Source organism: Meriones unguiculatus, chromosome 2 (assembly GCF_030254825.1).
Source record: "Meriones unguiculatus strain TT.TT164.6M chromosome 2, Bangor_MerUng_6.1, whole genome shotgun sequence".
Taxonomy (NCBI): Eukaryota; Metazoa; Chordata; class Mammalia; order Rodentia; family Muridae; genus Meriones; species Meriones unguiculatus.
The window spans coordinates 29,200,450-29,228,319 of record NC_083350.1 but is presented as its reverse complement, the minus strand read 5'-3'; positions in this window follow the sequence as shown (position 1 = coordinate 29,228,319).

Genomic DNA, 27,870 nt, shown 5'->3' with positions numbered 1-27,870 from the left:
AAAACAAGACAGTGCTATCTGAGAAAGCAGGAGTTCTTTAAATTAAGAGTGCAGCTTTTCACAGGTGGATATTGAGAATGCATGAAGCCTTGTTACAAGAGGCCAATAGACACTACCAATGCTTACTCTCACTCTTAGAGCTAACTATGCACTGAAGGGATAAGGTTATTGCTTAATTCAAATACCGATTTCTGTATCCCCTATATCTGGTTTCAATCATTGGTCTAAGAATCTCCTGTCTCAATGTTATGTGAGCACTGATGAAGATCCTTCTCCCCTGGATGAGTAGGAGAGAGAATAGGGTTGGACTTCCTGCCAGCCAGGGGAGATGGAGTTAGAAAAAGAGAAAGTAAGGGATTCAGCCAAGGGAGAGGTCAAAGTGAGATCAAGAGAGGAACTGGAGCAACTGGAGGAACTGAAAGCTACTAAAATAGATGGTGGATCAATGGAATTAAGTAGACGATCCAAAAATAAATCCACACACCTATGAATACTTGATTTTTGAGAAAGAGGTCAAAACCATACAGTAGAAAAAAGACAGGATCTTCAACAAATGGTGCTGGTCTAACTGGATGTCTACATGTAGAAAATATACAAATAGATCCATAGTTATCACCCTGCACAAAACTAAAGTCCAAGTGGATCACTAAACCTGTTAGAAGAAAAAGTGGGGAAGAGCCTTGAACTCATTGTCATGGAGACAACTTCCTGAAAAGAATACCATCAGTAGCACAAGCTCTAAGATAATCAATAAATGGGACCTCATGAAAGTGAAAAGTTTCTATAAAACAAATGACCCTGTCATCAGAACAAAAGAGCAGCCTACAGACTGGGAAAGGATCTTCACCAACCCTATATATGACAGAGGGCTAATACCCAGAATATATAAAGAACTCAAGGAGTTAAACAGCAACAAATCAAGTAATCCAATTTAAAGATGGGTACAGAGCTAAGCAGAGAATTCTCAATAGAGGAATATCGAATGGAAGAGAAACACTTAAAAGAAATGCTCAATCACCTTAGTCATCAGGGAAATGCAAATCAAAATGACACTAAGATTTCTCCTTACACCCATAAGAATGGCTAAAATCAGAATTCAAGAGACAACACATGCTGGAGAGGATGTGGAGAAATGGGAACCCTCCTTTGTTGCTGGGAATGTAAACTTGTACATCCACTTTGGAATTCAATCTGGCACTTTCTCAGACAATTAGAAATACTGCTTCCTCAAGATCCACCTATACCACTCCTAGGGTATATCCAAAATATGCTCAAGTATACAAAAAGGACATTTACTCAACCATGTTCACAACAGCTTTATTTGTAACAACCAGAATCTGGAAACAACCCAGATGTCCCTCAACTGAGGAATGGATACAGAAATTGTGATACATTTACACAATGGAATACTACTCAGCAATTAAAAACAAGGAAATCATGAAATTTGCAGGCAAATGGTGGGATCTAGAAAAGATCATCCTGAGTGAAGTATTCCAGAAGCAGAAAGACATACATGGTATACACTCACTTATAAGTGTATAATAGACATATAATATAGGATAATCATACCAAAATCTGTACACCTAAAGAAGCTAAGCAAGAAGGAGGACCCTGGGTAAGATGATCAATCCTTACTCAGAAAGGCAAATGGGACAGACATAGGAAGAGGGAAAAAACAGGAAACAGGACAGGAGCCTACCACAGAGAGCCTCAGAAAGACTCTACCCAGCAGGGTATCAAAGCAGATGCTGAGACTCATAGACAAACTTTGGGCAGAGTGCAGGGAATCTTATGAAAGAAGGGGGAGATTGAAAGACCTGGAAGGAACAGGAGCCCCACAAAGAGAGAAACAGAACCAAAAATTCTGGGCACAGGGGTCTTTTCTGAGACTGATACTCCAACCAAGGACCATGCATGGAGATAAGCTAAAACCCCTACACAGATATAGCCCATGGCACTTCAGTGTCCAAGTGGGTTCCCTAGTAATGGAACAGGGACTGTCTCTGACATGAACTCTGTGGCCTGCTCTTTGATCACCTTCCCCAGAAGGTAGAGCAGCCTTACCAGGCCACAGAGGAAGGCAAAGCAGCCAGTCCCGATGAGACCTGATAGGCTAGGGTAAGAGGGACGGGGAGGAGGACCTCCCCTATCAGTGAAGTTGGGAAGAGGCATGGGAGGAGATGAAGGAGGGAGAGTGGACTTGGAAAGAGATGAGGGAGGGCATTACAGCTGGGATACAAAGTGAATAAACTGTAATTTATAAAAAATAAATAAAATTTCAAAAATGTAAATTCTTTTAAATCTGAGAAAAAGTAAAATGTTGAGGATCAATCACATATCCATGCTATAACTAATTTTCTAAAGTATTTGTGCAAAAAGAATATGATATGTACAGATGTGTGTGTGTATTTGTGTGCGTGTGTATGTGTGTGTGTGTGTGTGTGTGTGTGTGTGTATGTTTGTGTGAGACAGAGCAGATGACCCATAATCCACCCTGATGTTTAGACTAATCTTTCACTTACCATCTTTACTATATTCTGGTTACTTTGTTTTTCAGTGATTGGTTTTACATGATGACTTCAATTTCTACATTAAATATTAAATATTTAATTATTAAATAATAATTAAATCTTTATTACTCCTTTGATTCTATTGCTCTAATTAGCTTTTCCTGTTGTCTAGGTGAGATATTGGGGAACAAATGATGCTATGACCTTCCGAGGGCCCCTAGAAATGTGATTTCAGAGGCTCTAGGGAGAGATTATATTACCACTGCATAGTAAGAGTTTTCCTTTGCACCAAGATGACTCAACTTATTACAACCACCACCAACTCAGGATTAAATAGAGTTTTTCCAAGTACTCATAAATTCTTAAGACTTGTCTGTCTCAGACTGATACTATGAGCAGTTAAAAGTTTTGTTTGTTTGTTGTTTTTTGTTTGGGGGGTTTTGTTTTTGTTGTAAAAAGCTACTCTTAATTTTGAATGAGGAGAAAGGTCTCTTGTCAAACATTCCACTCAAATAGATGTGTTTTCAATTTCTCCTATACTTGTGGACCAAGGAATCATCACATGGGTCCTTAGTTCACCCAAATTACTGGCCTTCCTTTTCTAAATGCTAATCTTCTCCATAAATATCTGCAAAGTACAAGTATGTTTAAACCCATAAAACTTGCAGCTAAATAAAAAAGAAATATTTTCAAAATATTGTTTCTGAATGGTCACTCATGGATGCTGGTCATGGGCAAAATTTCATTGTCTTCTAAATTTCAGAGCCTAAATAATGAAGCTACAAATTGCCTGTCTTCAGCCTGAATTACTGCCCAAACTTAACGTATCCTCTTCATGTCTGAATTCTAGAATCCTCACTTAAAACGTAGTCTCAAGTTAATTCAACTAATTAGGCAAATCACACAGAAAGCTATGGGACAAAATCCATTAGAGGTAAAACTACATTTCTATTTCAATTCTTCCCAAATACAGCAAAGTACCATTAATTTCCTTTCTGTTTTCCCTGTGTTCAGCCTGAACTAATTTAATGTCACACTACCTACTGGGTTTTCATTTACGGTTTTGGGCAGCAGTCTTTATTTTCATTTCTTATGAGCACACACGCTGCTGCAGAGCTGGCTTACTAACCAAAGAAAACCATAATAGAAATACATTTTGTGCAGTTATTTACATACAGCTGACTTACCATGTGTCCATCTTAGGCACTGGCAAAAATAAAGATAAAATCTTTACTCAAATTTCACTATATTTTCATGCATTTAGTCATAATTAATAAGTGTAAATTTGCAAATAAGTGATACGAAAAAATATTTTGAATCTGTAGTAAAGAGAAAACAAAGGTCATTGTTTGATTAATTAGTGGGACCAAGGTTAGACTTAAAAAAAGGCATTACTTACCTACTCATCAGATTAGTATGATTAGAAAATTTCAGATAGAAACAACAACAAATCCTAAGCTTAAAACAGCATTTACATGTTTATAAATGGAGGAGGAGCAGGGGGAAATAGGAAGAGGAGGAGAAAAGATAAGGAGAAGGAAGGGAAAAAAAGGGAGAGGATAGAAATAGTGTGCTTTGCCTAGTATACACAATTTCCAGCAACACACACACACACACACACACACACACACAAGAGGGGGTGTGGAAAATGAAGGATGGAAGTGGTGATATTCAGGATGAGATAATTTTGGTACTTGTAGGTTACATTAAATATTTGCCCTTAGTCTTAAGAAAACCAGAAAATATTCTTCTGTTTTCTCTAGGAATTTTACAGTCCTGATTTCACATATTGTATCTACTCCATCTATGTCTTCTGATGATTTATGTGCATATTTTCCTACTCCGGTACTCTGTATGTTCTTCATATAAATCTGAAAAAAAAACGGTATTTCAAAACACTAAGATCACTTTATTTGCAAATTTTCTGTATGTCACAGAGAAAAGAAAATGAGCTTTGTTTCGTCCATTCGGAGAGACCTGTCCTTTTCTGTAATTATATTTTATTTTGAGAGTTTGTGTATGCACATCAAGATTAGTATCCATAAATATGCAAATGCTTGTAAGTGTGAAGATGAGAAGTCAAATTTTGAGATTATATCTCGGTAGCCATCCACCTTATATTTTGAGATGGGGCTTTTCACTTTGTTCTGGAACTTATCAATGTGGCCAGGCTGCTTGGCTAATGAGTCTCACGTAGATTTCCTAGTAAGGGGATTGGGCGCTGAGTCTGACATGGACTTCTGCTTTTCAATCACTTTCCCCTGCAGGGCTACCTCACCAGGCCTCAGGGAAATAGGATGTGCTCAGTCTGGATGCAGATTGATGCTGGTGTGGTTAGGTAGTGGGAGCTCTCCTTCTCTGAGGAGTAGGGGAGGGGTTTAGGGGAAACAGGGAGGGAGGGTGGGACCAGTAGGAGAGGAGGGAGGGGGCTACAACCGGGATGTAAAATGAATAAATAAAATTTTAAAAAAATGCTCAGCCATTGAAGCAGGACAGTCTCCCCAAGCATGGTTGGCTACCATAAAAAGCTAAAATGTTATGCTCAGGAAGCGAGGCTAAGCACTGCACTCAGGGTCAGCCACTTTTGACCCAGAGAAGAGCATGTCTGATTGCATGCGGGTTGATGCCCCAGGTCCCGCCTCTGAGAAAAAGGTATCGGCCGGGTCTGATGCTCTTTGGGTGGATGACACCTAAATGAACATCTGTACAAAGTCCCAATTTATTTCTAATATCAGAGATCAGACCTCTACTCTTGCCTGATGCATCTAAAACAAAAAGGGGGAACTGTAGAGAGCTGCGTAATGCCGCGCCTTAAAGATGGTGCTGGTTTCTGCCTTCCACCTTCCTGATGGTGAGTGCTCTCTGTCACAAACAACTCCACATTTGGCTAAGGCTGAGGATCTGGCTTGCTTCCGTGTATGTGGACCTATCTGCATTGCCCCCGTGGCATGCTGGGGTTGGCTACCCAGAGGCTATTAAAGCTGTGGGCTGGCTTTCCCCGGGGTCCGAGGATTGTTCAAGGTTCCTGAATAAACTGCATTGAAAAAAAAAAAAATGCTCTTTCACGATGTCAGCAAAATGGCAGCTGCTACTGCTGAGTTTTCTCCTGCCTGGCTCCCAGAGGGGATTTTCTGTTTTCGCTTTGTCTTCTTCCTGTATTCTGATTTTAAAAAGGTTGGGAAGTTATGAGCGGAAACGAAAGGGTCTGAGAAACAAAAAGTGGATGAAGAAGGAAAAGCAGAAGTGTCACTCAATTCTAGCATTTTTTTTTTTAAAAAAGAACGCAAAGTTGACTGTGCAACTGCAACTAAAAAAAAAAAAAATTGAACAGAACTGGAAGCACTTGGGAAATGAATAGCATGGCTGGAAAAGGGAGAAAAAAAAGTGGTCACATCTGGTAACTGAGAGCCAGCGTTCACTCCTCTTGCCACCCCACCCTGCCCCACACACTTTCACTGCCAGGTGCCACGATTCCCTGCATGAGGTAAGGGGCTAGGGAGAGCAGGCGACTGTACAGGCTCCTGAGCCCAGTCCACCACCAGAGGAGCTGGCTGGGACTACCAAGTCACCATCAGCTTTCCAAGCAATTGTGCAGCACAAGCCTGCTAATGGTGATGGTCTTCATGATGACGAGATAACATGGCATCCAATAGGAATGCTAGATCTTAAGCGTTTTAAAGAATCTACGGTTTCCTACAGAAGGCACTCCTCGATTGTTGAACAAATATTAAGTAACTGGGCTACAAAAAAAAAAATAGAATTATTCCTCAAGATTGGAAGGGATTGGAAGGGATTGTGCTAGAAGCTGGTCAACAATTACAATGCTTGTGGTGAAGAGACAAAGCCACAAAAATAGGACAACAAAATGTGTCAAGACCAGTTTTGAAGACCAATTGCTTGGTGAAGGGCGTTATGCTAACCTACAAGAACAAATTCAGTCTGATGATATGGTTATAAGGACAATGTCACACTGCATATTTAAGAGCTTGGGATATGGCTGATGAGCCTGTGAAAAGATCTACTTCATTTACTAAGATAATTCAAGGCCCTGGAAAAGCCTTCACAGATTTCTTACAGAGATTGGCTTCAGCCAATCTGTAAATAAAGCCATATTCAGACCCGGATACCAGATAGACATTGACAGAATCTTGGCATTTGAGAATGCAAATACTGAATGAAAGAGCATAATTAGACCATTAAAAGCACGAGCAGCCATGGTTTTTAGACAAATGGATGAGACACAACTGACATTGGCACTTGGGAGCAGGTCCAGATTCCCTGTCCTTTGAGCCCAGATAAAAAAAAAGAGTTCCACAAACAGGGGATATTGTACATGTGGGAACAACAGGAAAAGCAGTCTGTGAGGAGTAAAGAAACTGAAGTATTCTGACAAGGAAGCATCAATGAAAGGGTGAGAAGAAGGCTAGCAGGTGTGAGTAAGCTCTGCAGGATGGGCATGTGTGTTCATGTTGGGGAGAGCCATCCTGTGCCCACATCAGAGACTCATGCTGGCTGGATTCTGTTCTATTGCCATCCCTGCTGCTGTGCTAAAATACTCTTAGCAAAAGCAGCTTTGGGGAGGAAAATGTTTATTTCAGCTTACAGGTCACAGTCTACAGTGAAGAGAAATCAGGACAAGAATTCACACAGGAATTTAAAGTTAAAACCACAGAAGAAGGCTCTTCACAGACACGTAACTACCTAGCCTTCCTATACAGCCCACAGAAGAGTACCTGCTAAGAGAATAATACTGCCCACAGTGATATGATTCCCTCTACACAAAGAGTTAAGGCAGGCCCCCAGATGTGCAAATCTGATCTTCATTGAGATTCTCTTTGTAGATGACACCAGGCTGTGTCAAGCTGACAATTAAAACTAACTAGGATAGGTGTTTTCAGTGCCAGGCACTAAGATAACCATATTATGGATATGCTCTCCGCAAATTCTCACAGACATCTTAGAAGGTGATTTTTATTATTCTCGGTCTGCAGATTAGAAACTTCAGACTGGGAGACACTTAGTTGGTAAAGTGTTTGCCTAGCAATCATAAGGACCTGAGTTCAACCCCCCCACTCATGTTAAAAAGGACAAAAAGGCAAGTATGATGGTGTATGCCTATAATCCTAGTACCAGGAAGCCAATACTAAATGACGCCTAGAGCTTGCTGGCTGGCCAGCCCAACACACTTGCCAAGCTCCAGGACAGTCAAAGACCCTGTAGCAGATAGATAGATAGATAGATAGATAGATAGATAGATAGATAGATAGATAGATAGATAGATAGATAGATAAGTGAATGGATAGATAAATTTTAAAAAATTGTAGATGGCATTAGGTGAAGGACATCTGAGGTTGCCTTCTTCCTTCCTCACACACAGGCATATGAAAGTACCTGCATACAGATGTGCACATGACTGAATAGTCACACACATGTGCACATATACACAAAAGCTAAAGGAAGCCCAAATGATGGTTGATTTATAAAGTAGCCCAGACTGTCACTGGTGCATCCCAGGAGACATAGGCTGCCTTTTCTTGCTGGCTAATCCATCCTTTAAGTCTTCCTTGTCATCCTGTCCCAGCCTCCAATAAATCCAAGCACCTGCTGCGCAGAAAGTTAAGGAGGCTGCTGTGTTTCATGAGGTCCCATTTATCAATTGTTGATCTTAGAGCATGAGCTGTCAAGTGTTCTGTTCAGGAAGTTGTCTCCTGTGCCAATGAGTTCAAAACTCTTCCCTATGTTCTCTTCTATAAAACTTAGTGTGTCCAGTTTTTTGTTGAGGATTTTGATCCACTTGGACTTGAGTTTTTTCAGGATGATAGATATGGATCTATTTGCATTCTTTAATATGCAGACATCCAGTTAGACCAAAATTTAAAAATAGCTCTGCCTCAAGACTCAGCTCTACCACTCCTGGGCATATACCCCAAACATGTTCCACTGTACCACGAGGATACTTGCTCAACTATGTCCACAGCAGCTTTGGTCATAATATCCAAAAACTGAACACAATCTAGATGTCCCTCAACCAAAGAATGGATAAAGAAAATGTGGTATGTTTACACAATGAAATACTACTAAGCTATTAAAAACCAAAACATCATGCAATTTGCAGGCAAATGGATGGAACTAGAAAATGTCATTCCCAAGTGCAGTATCCCAGACCCATAAAGACAGGCATTAGAGAAGCCTAGCATAACTGTTTTCTGAGAGGCTTCATCTAGCAGCTGATAAAAACAGATGCAGAGATTCACAGCCAAATAATAGGCCAAATTTAGGGACTTTAGTGGAAGAGTGAGAGGAAGGCTTGAGGTAGCCAGATGGTTGAAGGATAATACCACAAGAAGACCTACAGAGTAAACCAACCTGGGCCCAAAGGGCCTCACAAAGTCTGAATCACCAACCAAACAAAGCGTGGGTTGGACCTAGACCCCCTACACATAAGTAGCAGATGTGCATCTTGGTCATCATGTGGGTCCTCCAACAATGGGAATAGGAGCTGTCTCTGACTCTGTTGCCTGGCTTTGGATTCCTTTCCCCTAAGTGGTTTGCCTTTTCTGGCCTCAGTGAGAGAGGATGCACTTAGTTCTGCTGCAACTTGAGGTACCAGGGTGGGTTGGTATCCCTTGAGAGCCTCCCCTTCTCTGAAAAGAAGGAGGAGGGATGGGGTGAGGGGGTATAAGAGTGAAACTGGGAGAGGAGAAAGGGGTCTGTGTTCAGGCTGTAAAGTAAAATAGGTAGGTAGATAGATAGATAGATAGATAGATAGATAGATAGATAGATAGATAGATAGATAGATAGATAGATAGATGAAAAAATAAAGAAATAAAGTGGCTGCTGTGGAATCAAGGGTGGTACCAGCACAATGTCCAGAACATCAGGGAGAGTACTATCCCTCATAGCACAGGTACTTGGAGCCTCCTATTGAGGTTAATTAGACAAATCTAATGACAGAACTGAAGTAAGCCAGGTGACGGGCCAGGAGCACTCAGCTCCACTTTGCTGGTGATTGTCATGAAATCCAATAAGAGTTTGCCTGACCTCATAGGGGCAGGGTAGGGATTAAGGAGAAGCTAAAACAGGAAGCCACATCTTAATAGCTATTAAGCCAGTCTGCCCTTGTGTGTGTGTGCACTTGTGTGTGGGCATGGGAGGGAACATGCTGATATCCAGACAGTCCAGCAACATTTGTTGAAGGTACATTTTTCCCATTGTATAATTTTGGCTTCTTTGTCAAAAAGCAAGTGTCCATGGGTGTGTAAATTTATGCTTGGGTCTTTGATTTGATTCCATTGATCCACCTGTTTTTATGCCAATATCATATGGTTTTTATTAGTATAGCTCTGCAGTTGAGCTTGAAATCAGGGATGGTGATATCTTCAGATGTTCTTTTGTTGTACAGGATTCTTTAGCTACCCTGGGATTTTTTTTCCTGTGAAGTTGAATATTGTTCTTTCAAGGTCTTTCAAGGTAAAGAATTGTGTTGTAATTTTTATGGGCATAATGTTGAATCTGTAGATTGCTTTTGGTAAGATGGCCATTTTTACTATGTCAATCTTACTGATCCATGAGCATGAGAGATCTTTCCATCTTCTGATAAATTCTTTCTTTGTGTAAGCTTTGTTTGGTTTGAGTATCGGGGTGACTGTGGCCTTATAGAGTGAATTTGGCAATGTTCCTTTTGTTTCTATTTTGTGGAATAGTTTGATGAGTAATTAGCTATCCTATGAAAGTTTGATAGAATTCTACACTAAAATCATCTGCCCTGCGCTTTTTCTTTTCTTTTCTTTTCTTTTCTTTTCTTTGCTTTGCTTTGCTTTTCTTGTCTTGTCTTGTCTTTTCCTTTCTTTTATTTTGCTTCAGAGATTTTTAATAACTGCTTCTATTTCCTTAGAGGTGATAGGTCTATTTAGATTGTTTATCTGATATGATTTAGCTTTGCAAGCTGTTTTAATTTTATTTATTTATTTTATTTACAGTTTATTCACTTTGTATCCCACCTGTACCTCCCTTCCTCTTCCCCTCCCAACCCCACCCTCCTTCCCACTTGTCCACCCATGCCCGTCCCCCAGTCCACTGATAGGGAAGGTCCTCCTCTCTTTTCTTCTGATCTTAGTCTGCATTGTCTTCCTCTGTGGACTGGTAAGGCTGTACCCCCCCTAAGGGGGAGGTGATCAAAGAGCAGGCAAATCAGTTCATGTCAGAGACAGTCCATGTTCCCATTACTAGGAAACCCACTTTAACACTGAACTGCCATGCTACATCTCTGCAGAGGTTCTAGGTTATCTCCATGCATGGTCCTTGACTGGAATATCAGTCTCAGAAAACACCCCTATGTCCAGATATTTTGGTTCTATTGCTCTCCTTGTGGAACTCCTGTCCTCTCCGTGTCTTACTATTTCCCACTTCATAAGATTTCCTGCACTCTGCCCAAAGTTTGGCTATAAGTCTCAGCATCTGCTTTGATACCCTGAAGAGTAGAATCTTTCAGAGGCCCTCTGTGGTATACTCCTGTCCTGTTCCCTGTTTTCTCCCTCTTCTGATGTCCATCCTCTTTGCCTTTCTGAGGAGGACTTCCCTATCAGTGGACTGGGGGAGGGGCATGGGTGGAGAAGAGGAAAGAAGGGTAGGATTGGAAGGGGAGGAGGAAGGGAGCTACAGGATCCTCTTTCTTGATTAACTTCTTTAGGTGTACAGATTTTAGTATGTTTATCCTATATTATATGTCTAATATTCACTTATAAGTAAGTATATACCATGTGTATCTTTCTGCTTCTGGGATACCTAACTCAGGATGATCTTTTCTACTTCCCACCATTTGCCTGCAAATTTCATGATTTCTTTGTTTGTAATTGCTAAGTAGTATTCCATTGTGCAAATGTATCACAATTTCTGTATCCATTCCTCAACTGAGTGGCATCAGGGTTGTTTCCAGCTTCTGGCTGTTACAAATAAAGTTCCTATAAACATGGCTGAGCAAATGTCCTTGTTGTATACTTGAGCATATTTTGGATATATGCCTAGGAGTGGGATAGCTGGGTCATGGGGTAGCACTATTCCTAATTGTCTAAAAAAGCACCAGATTGATTTCCAAAGTGGTTGTACAAGTTTACATTCCTACCAGCAATGGAGGAGAGTTCCTCTTTGTCTATATCCTCTCCAGCATGTGTTGTCACTTGAGATTTTTTTTGTCATTTTTTTTATTTTTTAATTCTTTATTAATTACACTTTATTCACGTTGTATCCCCCTGTGGTTCCCTCCCTCCTCCCATCCCAATCCCTCCCTTCTTCCACCCTCTGCATGCATGCCCCTCCTAAGACTCCTGCACAGATGTAGCCCATGTCAGTTCAGTATCCAAGTGGGTTCCATTGTAATAGGAACAGGGGCTGTCTCTGACAGGAACTGATTGGCCTGCTCTTTAATTACCTCCCCCTGAGGGGGAAGCAGCATTACCAGGCCACAGAAGACACTGCAGCCACTCCTGATGAGACCTAATTGACTAGGATCTAAAAGGAAGGAAAAGAAGACCTCCCCTGTCACTTGAGTTTTTGATCCTAGCCATCCTGATGAGTGTAAGGTGAACTCTCAGGGTCGTTTAGATTTGCATTTCCCTGATGACTAAGGACATTTAACATTTTTTTTTAAGTGGCAAAGTGTCTTTTAATGAGTAAGTTTAACAGTTTCATATATTTTTAAAAGCAAAGGATTGGTATTTTATGTGATTTTATTTTACTTTCACAAGTTTTATTGCATTTATTATCCCTTTATAATTTATGTTTTAAAAAATAAATTATTTTCTGTTGGTTTAATGCTTACAGTTTTTCTTTATGTTGGTGTCTACAACAAAGATTGAGAGTCTATTTACTTATTCATTTCAAGTTTTAATTATTGGCGTCTGTGCTTTCTACCAGATCAGAAATACCCTTTCCTCTCCCATACACTTTGGGTTGGTAGTGGTATAGCTCTAATTGCTGGGAATACATAGTCTCCTTGGTGCTTTCTTTGACCTTCATTTTATTCATTTTCTTGTTGATATAACAAGTTTGGCAAAGACTTTTGTCAGTCGTGATTTTGTTCATGACTTCCAAAATCTGCTTCTCTCTGAGCATGCAAACTTCTAAAAGGGATTTCACTGTGGGTTTTTATATGCCTATAAATAGTTTATTTGCATTTCAGTGAAACTATGGCCAAATATAAATTTCTAAGTTTAAATTTATTTTTGATTTTAAGATTACCAAACACACACACACACACACACACACACACTTGCAACCTGGGTATTACAGGACATAAATTTGTGTGCATAATAAACAAACCAAATCACTTGGTTTTAGCTGCTCTGGCTACAAAAAAGTACTTGTGCAAAGTTGTGGGCATGTCAATTTGCTTTTATGACACAACCTATAAAATCACAGAGTCATATTATATACTTATATACCACAAAATTTATGCAAAAATAAAATGTTGCCTTATTAAGTTTGTTTTTTTATAAAAATATTGTACATATACAGTATCATAAACATAATTCAGTTAACCAGGAAGTAGAATGTGACTGCAAGTCACACAACTCCTCCCCTCATGTCTTTTCACAGCCATCACTTCCTCTCCTTCCTCAACTGTGTTCATTTCTCTGAGTCTGATATCATGGAGGAAATTAGTGATTTATATTTATAGAATCACTCCGTGCATTCTACTATGTGTGTTTTCTCTCAATCTCATTTGTAAGGCTTTATGTCCAATGCAATATGTCTATCAAAGTACATGTTTAACAATAAACATTATGAAATTATATCTCAGTCAAGTTAATTCTTATGTCCACCTCCTCACAACAGTCACCTTTGTGGTTAGAGCACACAAAATCTACCACTTCAGCAAATTTCACATCTCTAATTCATTAGCAACTATGCATGCATGCGTGTGTGTATTAGGTTACCAGACGTCATTCATCCAGGTAAGTTTGCACATGTAAGCTGACATCTCTACCTATTTTCCCTAAGCCTCGTCCTCTGGTGGCTACATGTATGTTTTCCAGGTCTGTGAACTTGACTCTTTAGACTCTTTGTACAGTCAGATGGTGTAGTCTTGGTCTTTCTGGGCCTGCTTTGCTTCATTAGCATGGCTATCCAATAGGTCAGCCATATTGTCACAAGTGGCATACTCTCTCTTTTTCTAGAGTAAATAGTATCCATACACATATATATGTATTCATATATAAAATCATAAATTTTCGTTATCCATTAACCCTGTGACAGAGCCCAAGAATTTCCTTCTGTTTTGACTGTTGTATGTAATTTTTCAATGAAATGAGAATTGCAGATACGCATATATATGATTTAATTTCCTTTATGTTTGTACACAGAACAAAGACAGTGAATTGTATAGTAGTTGTGTGTTTTCATTTTTAAGAAAGCCCTACATTCTGTTCATAACAACTGTTCCAATGTTCATTTCCACCAATATACAAGCACCCACTTTCCTCAACACCTTAAAAAACAGAAGTCTGCTGTCTATTGCTATTTTGATAACAGTCATCCTTCCAGATAAGAAGTAATATCTACTTTATGATGTGTGTTTCTCAGACAGTTGGTGGTGTTCTAACTAATTCTTTTCATATTTATTATCCATCCTGAGTCTCCTTTGCTAAATATTTATTCAACTATTTTGCATATTTACAAGCCACCCTTTCTGTTAGATTATAATATTTACTTACATTTTTTTAATATTAACTTGTCTGATAAGTGGCTCGCCAATGTTTTCTCCTTGTCCACAGGCTGCCTTTTTATCTTGAGTCATTTATTCTTTCATGCAAAGGCTTTCCTATCTGCATAGGCAGTCCCATTTGTTTACTTCTTCCCTTGTTGTCTATACTTTACTTAACATTTTTTGAGAGTTTCATACATGCATATGTGTTTTTTTTTAAAGATTTATTTATTACTTATGCAATGTGTGTTAGCATGTACACCTGCACGCCAGAAGAGGGAACCAGATTTCATGTTTAGATGGTTGTGAGCCACCATGTGGTTGCTGGGAATTGAACTCAGGACCTTTGGGAAGCATATGTGTTTTGATCGACTCTAACCCCCATTCCTTCCCCTCCAATTCTTTCCCTTCTACTCCCATGAATTTTCCCTCCTGACTTCATGTGTTCTTTAAAATAAAAATAAAAATAAAAATCCACAGAATCTATTTATTGCTGCTTGCATGTGCGTGAATGCAATGTTATCTACTGGAGCATAGGCAGCCTCTCAGAGACCACATCCCTAAGATAGCCTACTCTCCTTCCCCCAGCATGCATCATCTACCTCTGCTTTATCAAGTGGAAGTGGTCCTCTGTGAGCCCTGTCTCTAACATGCTGGCAGGATTTTGGTTGGCTTGATGATATGCAGGTCTTGCAGTCACAGCCTGGGAGTTGATGTTGACAAAGGCACTGTTTTATCTATCAATTAATGTTTCACTGAAAAAAATCCACTACTTTGGGCTCATACAGTCATTCTGCCTCCTCTTCCAGGATGATCTCTAAGTCTTAGAGAATATGAATGTGATACAGATGTCCATTTAAGGCTGATCAGTCCATAATCTCTTATTCTCTGCAAATTGACCTGTTGTGGCTTTCAGTATTAATCACCATCCACTGTAAAAAGAAGTTTCTAACCAAACCCTCGGCACAGTGCAGGGAATCATATGAAAAAAGGGGAGTTAGTATGATATGTAAAGGATAGGAGCTCTACAAGGACCAAATATATCCGGGCACAGGGTCTTCTCTGAGACTGACACTCAACCAAGGACCATCTATGGATATAACCTAGAACTTCTGCTCGGATGTGGCCCGTGGTAGCTCAGTAACCAAATAGTTTTCCAAAGTAAGGGGAACAAGGACTATTTCTAACAGGATCTCAAGGTCAGGCTCCTTGACTCCCCCCCCCCCCCCGCCAGGGGAGGAGCAGTCCTGTTAGGTCACAGAGGAGGACTCTACAGCCAGCCCTGAAGATACCTGATAAAACAGGGTCAAATGAAGGGGGAGGAGGTCCTCCCTATCAGTGGACTTGGAAAGGGGCAGAGAGGAGACCAGGGAGGGAGTGTGGGGTTGGGGAGGGAATGAGGGAGCGGGATACAGAGGGGACACAGAGTTAACAAAATGTAACTAATAAGAAAAATAAAATTAAAAAAAAATAAAAAAAAGAAGTTTCTCTAATGAACTTTGAGTGAAGCACTGTGGTATAACAATAAGAACTTTTTAAGAGGGTAGTTAAATACTATTTCTATTTGCAAAATGATAGCACTAGGCTCTCTCGTAGGGACTATGGCCACACTGACTATGGTTCTTTGTCCCAGTTAGCAGAATTAGAAAGTGGTTGGTCACTCCCACGAAACACCTTCCACTCTTGTGCCAGTGGACGTGTCTTCCTGAGCCAGTGGTTACAGTAGTTCACAGGGCTCACAGCTCAGTACAACTGGTGTTTACTTTTCTCCCCAGGTAGCATGCATGGCACCTTCCAGAACTATGAAACCTAGCCAGCAGGGATGGCACCTCCAGCTTCCTATCCACTTGATATCTCCATGAGCAATGACTAGAGTCTGTGGTGTACTCAGGAAGAGGGTCTTATCATCAGGTGTTGGGGAGTAACTGAGACCAATGCTTATGGGAATATACTGTGCAACAACTGGAAAAGAGGCTACATATAAACTGGCACTAGGCTTTTTATGTAATATTTTTACATTAACAGATTTTTTAAAAATTATCACCAATGATCTTTTTTCCCTTTTTCCCCTAAGAATTTTATCCTTTCTAATTATATTTGAATCTTCATCTGTTTATCAGTCTATTTCTGTATATAAGACTAAGACAAAGACCCGGTTTTATTTCTTCATATCATGGCATCCACCTTTTTTCAGCAGCACTGAGTAAAGTGATGGCCCCTTCTGGAGAATAATACCTGCTGTGTATTCTCGGTGCTCTTACTAATAACGAGTTGACCTGTGTGCTTAGGATTATTTGTAATCTCTCTCTTCTGTGTCTGTTTATATTTCCAGTGTGTGTTCTTGTTTACATTACGTAAATTTAAGGAACCAGTTATGTCCCCATAATTTCACCTCCTTAACTTTGGACTTTCTAGTCTTTATTAGTCTCCAGTGCCTCTAATAGCTACTTCCGGATTTTATTTGCTTTTAATAGTTGTTCTACTTCCAAATATTCCAAGATATCATCGACCATATCAACATTCATTTTAATTATCCTTTAAGTACTGAAAACTTAGATTAATTAATTTGCATGCCAATGTGTCCTTGAACTTACCTGCATGCCACATTCTTATACAAAACATTCTCATGCCTGTCAATGTGGAATTATTTCCACTTTTCTCCCTATGCAACCAAAATAAAATAATTTTAATCCTTTTATGGCTAATGGAAGCCTTCTAAAAATCTACAGATTTAATGATTGAGAGATTTAGGTTAATAGTTTTACTAAGTTATTATGCAGAACCACATTCAATGTCAACTAGAGAATTTTTAAATTTTCAAATGAGATATGATGACCTAATATCCATTTATAAAATTAAAAGTTACACATCATTCTCTAAATTCCTTCTTAAATATACTGCTTGGTGTTTACTATTAAGCAGTTTTCTTCATGAATGTCAATTACTGATATCTTCTCCTGAAGTCATACAGAATGAAGATAAAATGAGAAATTAGAAAAGCTGAAAACCAGAAAAGTCTCGTATCACAAACAGAACATTCAAAATGGAAGAAAGTAATAAAAATAATTCTACCTTCCAATTTTAATTTTAAGAAAATATTATTTGGGAAACTATGACCTAAACTATTTTGCTAACAATATCTTCTATTTATTTTATAAAGTGAATTAAGTCCAAGATGCTAAACAGTTGTTCTTTTATTATGGACCATCCTCTTTGGAAATAAAGCAATGAGAATTCCTCTCACATTATGTGTATCCTCTTCTGATCTGGGTATAAGCATCTATAACTGTTCCATAATAGTGCATCTTCTATCTGCTGCAATTACCCATACAAGTGGCTTCCCCTTGGTTGTGCTAGACACCACAGCTGCTGCCAATGTCTTCCACTTCCTCCTTTGTGCTAAAGATCTTTTAAAGGATGTGCCATCATTTCAAATTTCACTTTCCAAATTCTTTGATAAACACAAATACCCAAGACACATAAATGTAGATGTCCAATAGAGACCATTCTTCAAAAGTGGCCCGCTAAGCCTGATAACATTTCTTTATCTTCTTTCTTCTTCCATCACAGAAGAAACAAGCAGAACCATGAGCCTTGGAGTTATTTGAGAGAAGAAAAAGAAAAGTAAATGACAAGTTGGGTAAGCCCACTGTAATAACATGTTCTAAAAGTGTCCACAGACACAGCATACAATATGATTCCCATATTAATTATACTGTAAGTTACTCTCTTCGACTGTCTGCATAGACAGTTCAAAAATTTAAACTGAGGTTCTGAAATGCAATAACAGAAACTGTAAGTTATTACTCTAAAGCTCAGCGACAATATGGGGTGCTGAAGACGATGGAGTTCATTCATAATACACAAGCACAGTAAGGTTCCCCTCCCCCCTCAGGGAATGTGTGTATACATGCACATCTGAGGTGTTTTAAATAATTTTGACTTACCTAAGTTCCTCGGGACACTCAGTTTGCAAACATAAACCATGACCTACTTACAAACAAAAGCACAGGGAACAAGTTCAATTTCTAAACCACACAGTGGGATACATGGACATTGCTTTGTTTTGAGCTACTTGATATTGCTGTTTCTCATGCTAATATCTCATGGTGCATCATAACCCAGGTAATGTGAAGAAAATGGAGCCTTAAATATTTAAACATGTAAAGCAATCAATATTCATGAGTATTTTATATTTGCCTTCAACTTTTATCACTTTGTTCTTTCAAAAAATAGAATATCTTTATTACCCTTCCCAGAATTGCAAACTGCATAAACATTTTATAACTCTTCGCTATTTGAATAGTGATGTTTCATTAATATGTACCCTTTTATAGGTTATTAAACTAATTTGGGTAATATAGAATTAGATAGTTTACAGTTAGTAAAACAGTAAAATGAGAACTTGTTTTTTAAGAAAAAAATAAATCTAACATATGAAAGTATCAAAAAGTATCTATACACTTCATCTTCAATTAAGATCCAAGGAAGTTAGACAACAGTATCAGGAGCGAAGGGGGAACCTGAAAATGCAGTTCATTTGTTCCACATTTATGTAATGCTTTGTGTCGCCCTGAAAACAAGCTCCAATACACAAGAACATCTGGATGCTTGGCTCTTTTTAAATGTTAAATCAAATATTACTTAGCTTGGAAAAAGTTAGAGGGACATGGATATGATTAAAACACATTGAATATATGTATGAAAATCTCAAATCATAATTAATAGTATATTTTAAAAGTAAATACAACAGTTCCAAAATAGGAACAGAACATGAGCAGGAAACTGATAAATACAAGAAAAAATATTAATAAAATACTGAAAAAAATTATTCATCCTGACAGTAACCATAGCAATAGAAAGGAAAATGATCATTAGTTATCTTTTATATATGAGAATAATAAGAAAATCTAAATTCTGACTATACAAAACAGTAGCAAACGTGGAATCTCATGAAACACATACATTTCTAGCAATTGTTGAATTTTTTATCTTACTGGTATATCTTTCAAATTTGACATAATTTTTACAACCCCACAAAGCCAAAACACACTGTGTGTCCTTGGAAAATTCTGGGGCAAACACACAGGGGACACACATTGTATTGTTCCTCTTAACATTGCTTGCAATTCTGAAAACTGTAGGCAGCTCAACTGTCAGTCACATAAGCCTTCCCCATAATGCATGCTGCACATTAGTTTAAATCGCCAATTCTCAAGCAAGAGAGGTTGTGCCCCATGTCTTAGTGTTATATTGCTGACCAAGACAATTTATAAAGCATTTACAGTTTCCAAGGGTGAGTCCAAGATCCTCCTGGTGGGAAATGCAGGCATGACACTGGAACAGTAGCTGCATGCTTACATCTGAAGTTGCAGGCATAGAGTGAGACTGGGTTTCATATGGACTTTCGAAACCTTAATGCCCACCCCACAAGGACACACATTCTCCAACAAGGCCATACTTCCTTATCCTTCTCCAACAGCCTATGGACTGGGAAACAAATATTCAAATACAGGAGCCTATTGGGGTGAGGAGAACATTCTCATTCAGACTGCCACATCCTGCAAAGATACTTTAGTGACAACTAGAAACATGTTAAGCTGTTTTATCTGAAAGGGCTGTTCAGACTATATTGAATAATTGCTATATTGACTAATAAGCTACATGCCAGCAACATTTCATGCATGTTTGCTGCTAAACATTTCACACCAGGCAGCCCTGGCAACAGACTTGCTTTATGAGAAATGCCAATAATGCCAAATTGGAAAATTGCCTTTTAAAAATAATTTTATTTTATGTGTATGTGCTTGTATGTATGTCTATGTATTACATGTGCGCCTGGTATCAAGGAAGCCAGAGAGGGTATTGGATCCCCTGGATCTGAAATTACAGGCTGTTGTGAGCTGCCGTGTGGGTGCTGAGAATCAAATCAAATTTTCCTCTGGAAGAACAAGTTCTGTTAGCCACTGATCCATCTCTCTTGCCCCAGGATATTGCTTTAAACCCTAAACCTCATCAATGTATTAACATGACACTAAAAGGAAGATATATAATATCCCATACGTATAAAAAAGCAAATATATAGTATAGATTGATTGAATGATTGCTTGATTCTACATTTATATAGTCACTGTAACTTTAAAAATTGTAATGCATATGGATGACCAAGGCATTACTAATGACTCACTTCAGAAAGGTAAGAGAATAAAGCCAAAGTTAAGAATATTTTGAAAGTGATGTATTATCAAATAGTAAATAGTGTATTCTTGCTAAATGTCAATAGTAAGTTTTGGAAATGTCATGAAATCATTTGTGTATTTTCTATTTTTGAAATCTTTTATTATTTTTTATTAATTCATTTATTTATCTATTGACTTTATATCCCTATCACAGTCCCTTCCCTCCCTTCTCCTTGTCCCACTCTCCCTCCCTCTTTTCCCCATACCCTCACCCCTACTCCCTAGAAAAGGAGAGCACCATGCTCCACCAACCCACCTCAGCACATCAAGTCATATCAGGACTGAGAGGATCTGAAAGGATTAGACTAACTTTGTAACCTATATGTCTTCTAAAGCCTATAGTTTTGAGTTTTAGGTCCAGGTTAAGCTAAAGCCTCTCAGTACCTTTCTAGAGAGTGAAGGAATGTGACCCTATCTGTGAGGACAGATATAAAAAAAGGGCAAGCAAGCAATGACCTTCACTCAGCAAAAGAAGGACCAGACCCTTGTCCTTGAGATAGCATTTCTTAGCAACGAACCTAGACTTCTTCTGAGTAGCTTTTGACCTCCAGCCAAAAGTCTGTAGCCCCTAATCTTCAAGGATGAGCTAACCACACCCACCTTAAATTGCAGCTGCATCCACACCTTGGCAGGACTGGCCAAGCTTGAACACCTAAGCCTAACCAATTATCTTACTTTATAACTTCCTCATCCAATCCTAAATTGCCAAAACTAAAACTTCAAATTTCCCACAATTTTTCTTTTAAAAACCTAAAGGCCTTTGTCTCCCGGTGCCACTCTTTGCTGACCTGCAGGGGTGACCCCGTTGTACAATGGTTAATAAACCTCTTGCTTTTGCAACGAGTCTTGGTCTGGGGGAGTTTCTGGGAAGGGCGCAATTGAATTCCTGAGCTGTGAGACCCCAGGTCTTACAGATCCTCCTCCCCTGTGGCCTGGTGAGGCAGTCCCACCATGGGAAGAGACCAAAAACAGGCAATAGAGTCCATATCTAAGACAGTATCTGCTCCTCTTACTAGGGATCCCATATGAAGACCGAGCTATCCATTGGTGACATCTGTATAGGGGGGCCTAGGTCCAGTCCATGCATGTCCTTGGTCAGTGTTCAGTCTCTGTAAAAACCCCTGTGCCCTGGACAGTTAGCTCTGCCAGTCTTTCTGTGGAGCTACTGTCCCTCTAGGTATTTCTATTCTATTCTTCCTGTCACCTTTCCACAAAATTCCCTATGCTTTGAAAAATGCTTGGCTGTAAGTTCCAGTGTCGGAGCTGGCAGAGTCCAACAGTTCCTTGGTAGGGAGTGAAGACTGAAGAAGAAAAACACTCACAAGAAGGAGGTCCCAAGGCAAGATGATCAACCCTCACTTAGAAAGACAAATGGGATGGACATTGGAAGTAGGAGAAAACAAGAAACAGGACAGGAGCTTATCATAGAGGGCCTCTGAAAGACTCTACCTAGCAGTGTATCAAAGCAGATACTGAAGTCTCATAAGGGCAGAGTGCAGGAATCATATGAAAGAAGGGGGAGTTAGTAAGACATGGAGAGGACAGGATCCCCACAAGGACCAAATATAGATGGGCACAGGGGTCTTTTCTGAGACTGATTCTCCAACCAAGGACCATGTATGGATATAACCTAGAACCCTTGGACAGACGTAGCCTATGGAAGCATAGCATCCAATGGTGTTTCCTTATTAAGGGGAGCAGGGACTGTCTCTGACATGAACTCAGTGGCTGACTCTTTCCCTCCCCCACCCCCAAGGGAGGAACAGCCTTGCTAGGCCACAGAGGAGGACATTGTGGCCAGTCCTGATGAGACCTGATAAACCAGGGTCAGATGGAAGGGGAAGAAGACCTCCCCTATTAGTGGACTTAGAGAGGAGAAAGAAGGAGATGTGGGAGGGAGGGTGGGATTGGGAGGAAATGAGGGAGCAGGGTACAGCTGGGATACACAGTGAATAAACTGTGATTAATATAAAAAATAAAAATTAAAAAAAACCATACACACAACACAAGAGATCATCTTGAGAGGAGTGTCAACAAAAACTGCAGCACCTGATTTATTCCACAATTCCTTTTCTTTAGTCAGAACAAAGTACCTCAATACAATGAAGGAGTTCATCAAGAAGTCAAACTTGTTTTCCACCTCTCTGTGTGATCCCCACACAAACAGGTTGAAGGAGCTTGGCAAAACATCCTGTTTATCTCTGTTTCAAGGTGAAGGCCAGGGTGAAAACATGTTTTTCATTGAAAACTGAATTACAAAGCAGCCTGACAAGCAGCTCTCCACATCCCTCAATCCGCTGCCACATGGAGCCTCTCAGAGGACAACTATGCTAGGCTCCTGTCTGAAAGCATACCAGCACATCATTAATAGTGTCAGGGCTTGGTTCTCTCTTATGGGGTGGGTCTCAGGTTGGACCATGTATTGGCTGGACACTCCCTCAATATCTGCTTTATCCCCCTATCTTTATCCCTGCATATCTGTAGGTAAGGTCAATTTTGGATTCAAGACAATGACTCAAGAAAGGATGCTTAAGTCTCACTCAGAAGGAGAAATAGAATAGACAGCTGAAGCAGCTGAACAGGAAACAAGATAGGAGAAGGATCATGAAGAGAAATGAGGGTGGAGATCAGATCCGGGGAGAGTGGAGGCAGGAGGACAGAGGCCTGTAGAGAGAAGAGAAACCAAAACCATGGGCAGGGCAATCTCTGTGACAAGCTAGAGACTCAAGACAGGGTAAGCTTCTGGGAGGATATGGGGGTGACTGTAACTAATACTCCTAGTAGCAGGGATCATGGAAACTAGAGAAGACACCCTAGCAGAGGGAGGGAAACACCAACCCATGCACAAAGACTTCAACCCAATATTTGAAGACTTCAACCTAATATTTTTAAAACCTTGAAAAAAATCAACCTTTACTACTAAAACTGACTTATTTAATTCATGAATCATTTTTTTAAAAAAGGAAATAACTCTTAAACTCTGAAGTGAGAAACTGGATGAAAACAGGTGAATCAAGCAATACTTACATATATATGTGTGTGTAAACATGTATACATATATGTATGTATGTATGTATATGTATATATATTGCCTGATTCACCTACTGTTTTATATATAATCAATTTATTGTTGTTCTATTTTTCTTGATGTGTGTGTGTATCTTAAACCTTAAAATCAAGATTGCATTTTAGAAAGATGAAAATAAAGTAGTTTTGAAAACTTAGCCAAGAATAGGAAAACAAAGCCAGTGGGATGGCACAGCAGGCAAAAGTACTTGTCACACAAGTATGATGACCTGAGTCTAATCACAAGATCTCATATGGAACAAAAGAACCATGAGTCCCTAAATGTTTCCCATGACTTCCATTCATATGCCATGTCAGCTGCATGCATGTAGCACACATATGCATACTCTCCCAAAACCACATCAAATATATACAGAGAATAATAATAAATTTTAAATTAAAAAAACAAGAAAATGGAACAATAAATTGATTATACCCGTAACACCACCACAGTACAGAGAGATTATTAGGATATAAATAATATAAATATTTACCACAAAATTAAACAGCAAGGACCACAATAAAAAAAGAAAATAAAGCCAGACAGGGTGCCTCACGCCTTTAATCCCAGCATGGAGAGGCTCTTTGCCTCTCTGAGTGGCTCTCTCTGAGTTTAAGGCCAGCCTGGTCTACAAAGGAAATCCAGGACAGTCAAGGCTGCACAGAGAAACCCTGTCTCATAAAAAAAAGGAAAGAAAAGTGTGCTACAATATTCGCTTAATGATGAAGAAAAAAGGGTGTAAGTAACCCGTAATATAAAAATCAATAAACTGAATTTTATAATCAACAATAGCATTAAATTACATACCTACTAAAATGTGATGATTAGGGTATTTTAATTATTGTGAAAATGTTCAAAATATTAAAAAATTTAAAGGTACATGACCTTTTCTTAAGTATACCGGTAATTGTAAATTTAAAAATTAGAAACAAATGCACCTCAGTGCTATCATATTAATATTTATCAGTTAATTACAGGATTATGAATGCTTTTCTTTATATATTTGTTTTCAGTTTTCAGACTGTGAACATCTCACTGTCTAAAATGTTTTCTAAAATGATAAAGCTTTATTATCAGCCCTGGGCATGCAATATATTTTTAACATTATCTTTATATCATGCTGTAGAAAATCATTAAACTAATTATCCCACATCGCTTGGAGTGAGATCTCCTGTGATTCAGTCTTATTAAGTATGATTCAGAGGTGCATCTGTGAAATGACGGGCACTCTCATGCCCCCAAATTAGCAACAAAAACATATGATGGGTTCACTACAAAATATAATCATAAGTGTACATAATGAAAAATTCATCTTTGAGGACAGAACCACTTGTATTGATCCTGAGGGAGATGGGCTCCAGAGTGTTCTCTGGGGCCAAACTCTGCCATTGAAAAGAGATTTCCAGCTGCCTGACTTAGGCAGCTGTAATGACTGTGTAATCACCCCTGGTGCTGGCTGCTCTAATGGCTGCAGAAGCTATTTTGAGACAGTAACAAGCGGCTGTCCTATGGGCATGAAGGCATGAAGTTCCACAATCCTGAAAAATAGAAAGTTCGACCATGGACAGAAATAGTGCTAGCGGGTGGCATCTAGCATGAGTCATGGGAAAATCCACAGCACATTTATCATTCCTTCCTTCAGAGAAGGGACCAACACAAAGCCCGCTGCTCAAAAGAGACTGAATCCCTCGCTTTACGACAGCTACCACTGCTGGACACAGGGTGAGCACGTGCGTCAGTTGCAAGCCAGGCGACGATTTTCCTGCAGCAATTATTCCCACCTTGATGTTTTTTAACTCCAACCTTATTTTGTGTTTTTGAATCATCAAACCAGGAATACAAATTTATGTCACACTCTCTCATTCTTGTGGCGACCTGATCACTTATACATACTTCCAAACAGAAAGCTCATCTCCATTCGCCTCTTCCCTTTCCTTTCCACCCTATCCCTCTGTCATCCTTACTTTCCCCACAACTCCTAGAGAAATTAGACCTGTTTATTAGACATTTTCAGCATTCCACAAACTTTTACTTGTTTTGTATGTACTCTCAACATCATACTCTGCTTTCTAACACAAAATTTTACTTTGTTTCCATGTATATGAGGGCTTTATTTGCGTATCTGTCTTCACACATGAGTGGAGTGCCCAAGGAGAACAAAGAGGGATCGGATGCCCTAGAATTGGAGTCCCAGATGTCGCAAGCCACGTGAGTTTTTGGAATCACATCCCTGTCCTCTTACAGGGCAGCCAGTGGTTTTAAGTGCTGAGCATCCCTCTAGCCCCGCCATGTTCTGCTTTACCCCCCCTCCACACACACACACACACCACCACCACCACCACCACCACCACCACCACCACAAGAGGCTTATGAGGGCAATTCAGTCTTTTCTTCCCTATGGAGTGCAGTTGCTGAGACTGACATGCTCAGACGGCACGTGATAGACTTGAGTTGAACAAGACGAAACACTACAAAAAAAAATTCTTTTGGGTAAAATTATGCTCTTTTCTCTCCCTAACTGCATGATTCTGATGTCCAAAATGCTAATTTGTATGCTCTTTTTTTTTTAATGCTGTGAAAAGGCATTTATTTTGGCATGTTTTCATCTTACTTCTCAACCTTTATTGCATATAACTAAAATTCCAGATTATTTTGAGGAACTCATCTGTTTTAATCTGATACTCTTTATTGTAGATTCAGCAATAATCTTCACAGTAATTTAGGGATAAACAGACTCCATCAATACTTTATGTACTCTAATAAGGTAGCCACAGATGTGACATCAGCTGCCTATGTCTCATAAGTTACACATACTAATTTACCTTCCCAAACTGTGAGAGTCTCTCTTCCTACAGTTCCTTTTCCACATATCTAAATATTCTGAGTTATCAGCAGGAGGCCTGTAACACAAGGGAGGTGCAACTGTGCACAAACCATCTTTCTTCCAGAACAAGGTAGTGTTGTGTTATGTGTTTTCACTTTGTCTATTCTAGTGAGTACGTCTTTGTTTTATTTTGTGGTTTAGTTTTCATTTCACTTATAACTAATGAAATTGAACATTTTTATGCTTTTATTGTGATTTTAATGGACCCTACTATACAGTATCTTCAAACATTTTACTCTTTGTTAACAACATTTAGTTATTTTATAAATTGTAGATATGGCATATACATTCTACATATGATAAATAATATCAGATGCCTTTTCTCATTCTGTTATTTTCATTAAAGGAAAGGTATATTTTGTATCATTAAGTTCACTTAAAGTAGTCTTTTCTTAAGGCAATCCAAGTTATTTCTTCTATTTGCTTTTGTATGTCCTACTTAAAAAGGATTTCCACATTATTGGATTGCTTCCCCCAAACGTCCTATAATTTTACCTTCCCATTTCAATTTACAAATAATCCACCTAAAATTGTTTAGTACATCTTGTGCAAATAAATGGTTAAAATTCAGCCTATTTCTTTTTTTTTATTAATTACACTTTATTTGCTTTGTATCCTCGCTGTATCCTCCCTCATTCCCTCCCAATCTCACCCTCCCTCATCTCCTCCCATGCCCCTCCTAACTTCACTGTCAGGGGAAGAGCTCCTCTCTTTCGCTCTTACCGTAGCCTATCAGGTCTCATCAGGACTGGCTACAATGCCCTCCTCCATGGCCTAGCAAGGATGTTCCTCCATCATGGGGGGAGGGGAGGGCAAAGAGCCAGCCACTGAGTTCATGTCAGAGACAGTCTGTTATCCTTACTAGGGTAACCCACTTGGATGCTGAGCTGCCATGGACTACTTCTGAGCAGGGGTTCTAGGTTATATCCATGCATGGTCCTTGGTTGGAGAATCAGTCTCAGAAAAGACCTCTTTGCCCAGCTATATTTGGTCCTTGTGGGGCTCCTGTCCTCTCCGTGTCTTACTAACTCTCCCTTCTTTTATATGATTCCTGCACTCTGCCCTTATGAGACTTCAGTATCTGCTTTGATACACTTCTAGGTAGAGTCTTTCAGAGGCCCTCTATGGTAGGCTCCTGTCCTGTTTCCTGTTTTCTCCTACTTCCAATGTCCATCCCATTTGTCTTTCTAAGTGAAGATTGATCATCTTACCCTGGGACATCCTTCTTATTTACCTTCTTTAGATGTACAGATTTTAGTATGTTTGTCCTATCATATAGGTTTATCATCCACTTATAATTGAGTATATACCATGTGTGTCTTTCTGCTTCTAGGATAACTCACTCAGGATGATCTTTTCTAGATCCCACAATTTGCCTGCAAATTTCATGATTTCCTTGTTTTTAATTGCTGAGTAGTATTCCATTGTGTAAATATATCACAATTTCTGTATCCATTCCTCCGTTGAGG